This window comes from Camelus dromedarius, chromosome 26 (assembly GCF_036321535.1).
Source record: "Camelus dromedarius isolate mCamDro1 chromosome 26, mCamDro1.pat, whole genome shotgun sequence".
Lineage (NCBI taxonomy): Eukaryota > Metazoa > Chordata > Mammalia > Artiodactyla > Camelidae > Camelus > Camelus dromedarius.
The window spans coordinates 29,069,719-29,078,415 of record NC_087461.1 but is presented as its reverse complement, the minus strand read 5'-3'; the positions used below and the strand labels follow the sequence as shown (position 1 = coordinate 29,078,415).

At 37.5% G+C, this 8,697-nt stretch overlaps 1 pseudogene; it reads left to right on the top strand.

Moving 5' to 3' along the window:
- The first annotated feature begins 161 nt into the window (after nucleotides 1–161).
- LOC135319420 (diphosphoinositol polyphosphate phosphohydrolase 2-like) lies at nucleotides 162–1,213 on the top strand (annotated as a pseudogene).
- Nucleotides 1,214–8,697: the final 7,484 nt, after the last annotated feature.

Sequence of the window (8,697 nt, the reverse complement as noted above, 5' to 3'; positions counted from 1 at the left end):
GGGGCGAGCGGGCGGCGGGCTCTGGGACTGACCGGCCACGTCTCCCTGGGCCCCGACTCGCCCTCGCCCCCGCGCCCCGGCTGGGTGGCGGCCTCCGCAGGGGCCGCGGCAGCGAGAGCCCGCCTCTGGGATGAGGTCCAAGCCCCCCTAGGCCTCGGACCTAGGACCGCGAGGGCTTCAAGAAGCGGGCGGCGTCCCTGTGCTTCCGGAGCGAGCAGGAGGACGAGGTGCTGCAGGTGGGCAGGTGTCGGTCCCGGACCAGTGGACTAGCCCAGGAGGAGGACTGGAGCCCCAGGAGGAGCCTGCCGGTGCTGCCGTGAGGGAGGCTTACCAAGAGGCTGGAGTCAAAGGAAAATCAGGCAGACTCCTGGGCATATATGAGAACCAAGACAGAAAGCACAGGACATATGTCTATGTCCTTACTGTCACTGAAATATTAGAAGACTGGGAAGATTCTGTTAATACAGGAAGGGAGATAGAGTGGTTCAAAGTGAAGGATGCCATCAAGTTCTCCAGTGTCATAAGCCTGTACATGCAGAGTATCTGGAAAAATTAAAGCTGGGTTGCTCGCCAACCAGTGGAAATTCCACAGTCCCTTCCCTTCCAGAGAGTAACACCTTGTTTGTAGCTGCTGCACAGCGAACCTCTGGGCTGCCATCCAGCATAAGATAGACAGGGTTGGAAGGACCTCTTCCACCATGTGCAATCTCATGGGCAGAGGCTTCTTTATTTTCCTTGACAAATATCTGAAGGACGCTTACAAACTGAATTTGCCATGCGGGATTTTTTTTAACAATCTGCTTGATTTTTAGGTGCTTTCAAATCTTCTTTAAAAAGAAAAAAGATAGTGTAAAATATTTTAATAAGCCAAAGCCATGTGGATTTTTTTTTTAGATGCCTTAAATGTGCTCTCCCACCCAGCCCACCCACCTTGTTATTTTGGTTGGCATTTTCACTTTTTCCCCAGTATTTTTTTATCCATTTGATGTCAGTCTGTGGTTTTTGTCAGATCAACATACTTGTGGGTATATTATCCCGGTGAATTGTCTTCTCATTCACAATATTAACATATTCAATGAATCCATTTGTCAACTCGTTTATCTCAATTTTCACAACTGGTACTACGTCACTAGCTACCTGATATGGCCAATTCCCCTGTAACTCAATAGTCCTTTAATACAGAGTTTAACTCTATGTAGCTGGTGAGTTTTAGGCAGTTACTCTAAGCAAAATGCATGTAGTAGATATCTTATCATGGAACCTGTATTCATGGAATTGAATTAGGGTGCTCAGTTGCCAATTCCCTTTATTCATAATCTCTCTTTACACAGAACACACAAGAACCATATTTCCCTCAATGTAAATTGCTGCTTTTAAATATATATTTTCAGTTTAAATTTAGTGACATCTCTTCAGTTAAACTTGCTGGTTACCAGTAAACACCTTAAATAGCAGTCAGTGGTGACTGCATCAGAATTGAGTAAAATGGCCTTCTTGTTCACCTGTTACAGACCTAGGTTTTTAGGGTGCCTCAGAATGTCTCATCTTTTATAGGTGGTCAGCAGGTAGGTACTATTTATCATGTAACTAATTACTGGGACACTGGAATGTACCAAAGAATTATTTTGTCTTATTTTTATATTCACATAAATCCAAGAATCCCATCTAAAACACATAAATACCTAATCTGAAATGCCTGTACTTCCTCAACCAAGTCAGAGATGAGATGGGGCAAGTAAAAGATGGTTCTCTATGTAGATATTAACTTTTTGTAAAGATCATAACTGTTGAGTATAAAGTAGGAATAAGCATAGTTAGACATTTGTTGTACAAATTGTTAACCTTTAAAAATATAATTGCTGCTGAAAATAGTGCTGTTATAAGGAAAATCAGTGCCACCATTTTAAAACTGGGCTCTTGTGCCATAAAAGCAGCTGAGCTAAATACGAGTATTAGTTCACAAATTAAGGCTGCCAAAGGAATAAGACAGAAAAACTTTAAACCACTGACATTTCATTCTAAGTTATGTAGTGTGATCAGACATGATCTTCCAGAATTTTTATATTTTTCTTTGTACAGAGGTTATGTTTTCTGGGTGTTTTTTTTTTTTTAAAGGAAATACTTAAAAATCCCACAGATTGACACTTGTTATCAATCTTCAGTGGACTAAGTTTTTCCTCAGTAAACTCTGAAGTTTCTTTAAATTATATACTTAACACAGAAGATAAATTGATTGTTTTTGTACATAACACTGTGTCCACCTGAAATGTCACAAGTACTGGGGGGCCTGGGTATGTTGTACATTGATATTCTTAAAGGTAATAATGCATGAATTTCTTTTATAAACTCTTGGACTATGTATTTGATGTGTAAAATATGTACAGTATTAATGTCAACCATTTCTTAAAGGTGAGCCTATAAATATTGTTGTATCATTTTCTTTGGTCAGTAACATTTGGACCAAGTAGTGCCACTTGGGTCAGGATTTTCTTCAGTGCCATTTAGCAAAACATCTGTCTTTGGTCTATGCAACTAGGAAAATTTTGTATAATGCATCAGAATACTTCAGAGTTGTCACACTTTAAATTTCACATGAGGGGTTCTTCACTATTCTTGAACTCAGCCCACTGAAGCTAGAGGAAAGGCCCTGAGGATATTTATTTCTGTTAAAAGAAAAAAGCCTACATTTGCAGGCTCAACAATTGAATCTACTACAGATAAAAAATAGTGTCTACTCTCTCAGTCCCTCAAAGTTTACAGAGTGTTGGGGCTTTCATTTGTGCTGCTTTCTGTTGGGTAGTTGGATAAAACTGGGCAGCTAAAATTTTCAGTCCCATGTGCCTACTAAATTAAAAAAAAGTTTGTAAATTGACTTGCAGACACAAAGTAGCAAGTATCCTACATGTTTGATTTTGAGTTTTCTTAATTTCTTCCTTTTTTTTTTTTTTTGTAAACAGGTGAAATTTTCCAACTAGGCACATGCCATTCAATTTTCTGTCGATCCCATAGTTGTATAAAGTAGCAAAACTGAAGGGGGGAATGATTGTTGTATACACTTTAAAATTGCTTTGTATGGTCTCATTTGAGATAACTGGTGTAAGAATCTTGATGTTTTATATATTTGGAAATATCAAATTAAAAAATTGAAATTAAAAAAAAATCCTCACACAGTCTGTCAGTGCAAGTTCCAGTCTATCAGTGCAAGTTCCAGACTCCATCCTCTGCGCAAGATCAAACTTAATTATGCATGGATTTAGCATTAAACTGCCAAGAGAACATGAAAGACTATCAAGAGACAAAGGCAAAAAGGTTCTTCAATTCATGACTTTACTCAAGTTCACCAAGAATTTGAGGGCAATATTTCTACTCAAAAGAAAAAAATCACCACCCTAAAGAAAAAGTGCTAATTTAGTGAGAATGAAACTACCATGCTCAAAAATTTAAATGATAACAAAGTAAATCTCATCTTTCCCAAAAGGTAGATACAAGTACTCTGACCCCAAATCATAGTAGACCTGTGTTTTCATGCCCCTTAGAAATAACAACAACAAAGCGCATACATTCTGTTAACTGTTATGTGGAAGCACCTAAACCCATGAAAGTGAATAAGGGTATATAGAGCTTATACCCAAAATCTTTTGTTGACACCTATGAAAAGCAAGCTGTGGACCAAAGAGCCCTTGTGAACATGATGGAGAACCAAGTCTAGGAAAGCAGCTGTAATGAGTATCTCCAAATACTTATGGAGTATACATATGACTTATCATAAAATGAAGACCTCAGTCACCAGCAGCTGTCTCCAACACACTTCAGCTTACACAGGACCCTGACTCAGGTGTACACAGAAAACACAAGAAATGTGCAGAAGACACTAAGATGGAAGGGAAAATAAATATATCAGGTAACAGGACCAACACCTAAAAAGTGCAAGTGGTTACATACACATGGCATCTCCATGCACTGCAACAGCATGAGGCCATGAAAAATGGTAAAGAAGTTCTTCTTGTATGAATCCAGAAGGTTCACTAAAATGCAGTGTTATGAGAAAAAAACAGGATACGGTGTATGCAGTATGCCACCACCTGGGTAACAACGCATCTGTGTATGTCTTGCTGGTATCTGTAAAGTTACCTCAGAAGGAAGCACAGTAACCAGAAGCACTGTTGCCATCTAAGAGGGGAAGTGGGTGGGAGAAAGTTAATTTCACTGTAACTTCTTTTTATATCACTCAACTTGTATGTCACATGAATGTATTACCCATTCAAAGTTAATTAAATTTGGACTTCTGCTTCTGGAAAGATGGATAAACATACTTTTCCCTGTTCTTCCCACTAAGCATGGCTAGACTCCCTAGGCTTTATATTTGAAAGAAACAAAAACATGCTGAGAGGTGAAGAGAATGTGGCAGACTGGCCAGGGATCAGGACCTGAGGAACTACACAGTGGTGACTTCCTGAGTTTTCTTTTTGTCTCATGCATCCCACACTAGGTGCCAGGGAAGCCAACAACCCAGAAACGCCAATGGGAGCAAATAAAAAATGTCCCCAGAAAGCCTGCTCTCTCCAGCCAAAGGAGATGAAGGGACAGTGGAAACACAGAAAACTTACACAGTTACTGCCTGACTCCAGCCAAACATTACAGGAAAACAAGCCCCCACCTGCAATGTAGACACCACATGCGGAACGAGGACCTCCATCCCCCTAACTGCCTCCATGTTGGGGTTATGACAGGAGACCCAGTGGAACATCAGGAATTCCACCAATGACAGTAGGGCACCCCTTGCCATCCCAGCCAGAAGGTACCTGCAGAGGCCTTGGGGGGAAGTCCGAACTCTGGTCCACAATCAGCAGTAACATGGAGCCCCTCCCCAGATGAGTGTCAGCAAAGGCCAAGATTAAAATCTGAGCTTCAAATCCTAACTGGCATTATCCCCTTCTCCCTGCTGGAGCATTAACAGAAATGACTTACTAAAACATAATATTTAAATAAGATCTGGAACCTCATAATATAATAACCAAAATGTCCAGCACTGAATAACAAAAATTCTCTCAACATAGAAAGAACCAGGAACATCTCAAGTGAAAGGAGAAAAGATAATCAATAGATAAGAACACTGGCATGACACAGGTAACAATTACCAAACAAGGCTTTAAAAGCCATCACAGAATGCTTCAGTGAGCAACTACAAACACACCTGAAACAAATGAAAGACAAACAAACAAACAAAAAAGTCAGCAAAGAAACACAAAATCACAGCAAAGGTAAAAGGCCACATGGAAATTTTAGAACCAAATAACCTAATACCTGAAATAAAAATCTCAATACATGGACTCAACAGCAGAAAAGAACAGATGAATCACTGAACTTGAAGACACGACAATAGAAATTACCCAAACTGAAAAACAAAGAGAAAATAGACTGAAAAATGAACAGGGCCTCAGGGACAGATGGGCGCAATATCAATGAATATGACATTTATGCATTCTGAGTCCCAGAGAGGATAAAGCAGTAGGGCTAGAAAAGTATTCAAAGAAATAATGGCTAAAATTTTGCCAAATTTGTCATGAATGAATGAATGAATAAATAAATAAATATAAATAAATAATCAAACCTAAATATTTAAGACTGAACAAATTCCAAACAGGATCTTAACCCAAAGAAATCCACTCTGACATATTATAGTTAAACACCTAAAAACTAAAGACCAAAGAAAAAATTCTGAATGCCTCCAGCAAATTTCTCATCAGAAATCAGGGAGCCCAAAAGGAAGTTACATTTGTCAAGTGTTGAGAGAACTGCCCACTCAGAATTCTATATTCAGCAAAAATATCCTTCAAAAATGAAGAGCAAATCAACTAAATATTATCTATAAAATAGATAAACAACAAGGTCCTCCTGTACAGCATGGGAATTCAGTACCTCATAATGGCCTATATATATAAAGTTGAATCACTCTGTGGTACACCAGAAAGTAACAACATTGTAGATGGACTGTACTTCAATAAAAGAAAATGTTTTTACTTTAAGTATGTATTTTTAACTGAAGTATAGTCAGCTTACAATGTTGTGTCAATAAAAAAAACTTTTTAAATAGCAAAATAAGGCATTCTCAGATGAACAAAACTAACAGAATTTGTCAACCAACATATCTACTCTAAAAGAATGGACAAAACAAAGAGAAAATGATAAAAGAAGGAATCCTGGAACATCAGGAAGGAAGAAAGAACAATAAAAATAGTACAAATATGGACAATTACACTTTCTTACTCCTTTGTGTTTGCTAAATTTTGTTTGGTAGTTGAAGCAAAAATTATAGTGCTGATGCACTTCTCAGTGTGTGAAGAGGAAACATACAAGACTATCATAACAAACTGGTAAGTGTTGACACCAGCAGACTAAGAAAAGTTATGTGTATATGATGTAATGATTACAGTAACCACTTAAAAAGATACACAAAAAGCTGTAGCACAGGGAACTATATTCAATATCTTGTAGTAGCCTATAATGAAAAAGAATATGAAAATGAATAAATCTGTATGACTGAACTACTATGCTGTACACCAGAAACTGACACAACATTGTAAACTGACTCAACTTCAATTTAAAAAAAAAAAATGATACACAAAGAGAAGCACTCAAAAACACCACAGATAAGTCAAAATTAAGTTCTAAAACATTTTCAGGTAATCCACAAGAAGTCACGTAAAGCAAAACAGAGAAGTGAAAAGCAGAACAAACAGAAAAAGGACCAATCAATAACCACAATAAATCTAAGTGGTCTAAACACACCAGTTAAATAATAGTCAATTTAAAAAAAAATGACTGAGCTCTATGTTGTCTATAAGAAACACTTCAATTTAACAGTATACAAACATACTTGTTTTACTACACTTCAGTTTATTGAGTTTTACAAATTGAAGGTTAGTGGCAATTCAGAATCAAGCAAGTCTATCAGCATCACTTTTCCAACAGCATTTGCTCAATTTGTGTCTCTGGGTCACCATTTGGTAATTCTCACACCACTTCAAACTGCTTTATTATTATTAATTTGTTTATGGAGATCTGTGATCAGAGATCTTTGATGTAACTACCATGACTCACTGAATGCTCAGGTGATGGTTAGCATTTTTTAGCAATAAAATATTTTTAAATTAAGGTACATACATTGTTGTTTTAGACATAATGCTATTGCACACTTAACAGACTACAGCACAGTATACACATAACTTTCAAATGGACTGGGAAACCAAAATTTCATATGACTGGCTTTTTTTGTGATATTTGCTTTATTACAGTGGTCTGGAACCAAAACCACCACATCTCCAAGGTATGCCTATATGTAGGTTAAAACTAGACAGATGAAAAAAGATATTCCACATAAACATTAATCAAAGAAAGTATGAGTGGACACATTGCTATCAGAAAAAGTAAAATTTATAGCAAAGAAAATTACCACTAACAGAGAAGGATACTAAATAATGATCAAAAGTCAATCCATCAAGAAGACATAGCAATTCTAAATGTGCATGTACCAAAGAAGTGTGCTGCACGATACATGAAGCAAAAACCGAAAGGAGAAGTAGAAGAGTGCACAGTTACAGCTGCAGACTTCAATCCCTTCTCTCAGCAACTGATGGCACAAGTAGAGGGGAACTCAGCAAGGATACAGGACTCAACAATACTATCAACCTGCAGGGTCTAACCAACACGAAGAGAGTACTCCGCCCAGCAGGAGCAGAACACACATTGTTTTCAAGTGCACAGGGGACCAAAGTAAACTTAATACTGATCATAATACAAACCTCAAAACTTTAAAAGAACTGAAACCATACAGACAATGCTTTCTGACTACAATGGAATTAACCCAGAAATCAGCAAGAGATGGGTAACGAGAAAATACCCCCAAACACTTGGAAACTAAACAACATGGTTCTAAATAATCTATGGATCAAAGAGGAAGGCTCAGGGAAACTAAAAACTATATGAACAGGATGAAAATAGAAAATACAAAATATTAAAATGCGTGGAACATAACTAAAGCAGTGCCAAAATGAAAAATTTTAGAAAAGAGAAAAAGTCTCAAATCAATAATCTATGTTCTCACCTTAATAACCTAGAAGAAGATAAAAGTAAACCCAAAGCAAGCAAATGAAAGGAAATAAAAAGAGGAAATTAATGAAATGCAAAACAAAAAATAGAGAAAAATCAATGAATCAAGAAGACAATTCATCAAAAGTTAAAACTTTTGCTCAGCAAATGACCCTGGGAAGAAGGTGAAAAGGCAAGCTATGTGATAGGAGAAATTACACACATCTGACAAAGGACTCATATCTAGTATATACCAAGAATCCTCAAAATAACAAAATTATAGAGATGGAAACAGATGAGTGGTTGTCAGAGGTCAGGAATGGTGGAGGGGAGGGGGAGTGTGTAATTATAAAGAAATAGCGTAGGAAAGATCTTTGCGATTATGAGACAGTTCTGTATCTTGACTGTAGTGGTGATTACAGAAATCCACACATGGGATGAAATAACGGAGAACTGCACTTACATTGTACCAATGTCAAACCTCTGGTTATGATGTTGTACTATAGTTGTGTAAGATGTAACCTTTGGAGAAAACAGAAAGAAGAGTAAATAGAATTTTCTAAACTCTCTTTACAACTCCCTGTGGCTCTAAAGTTGTTTCAAAATAAA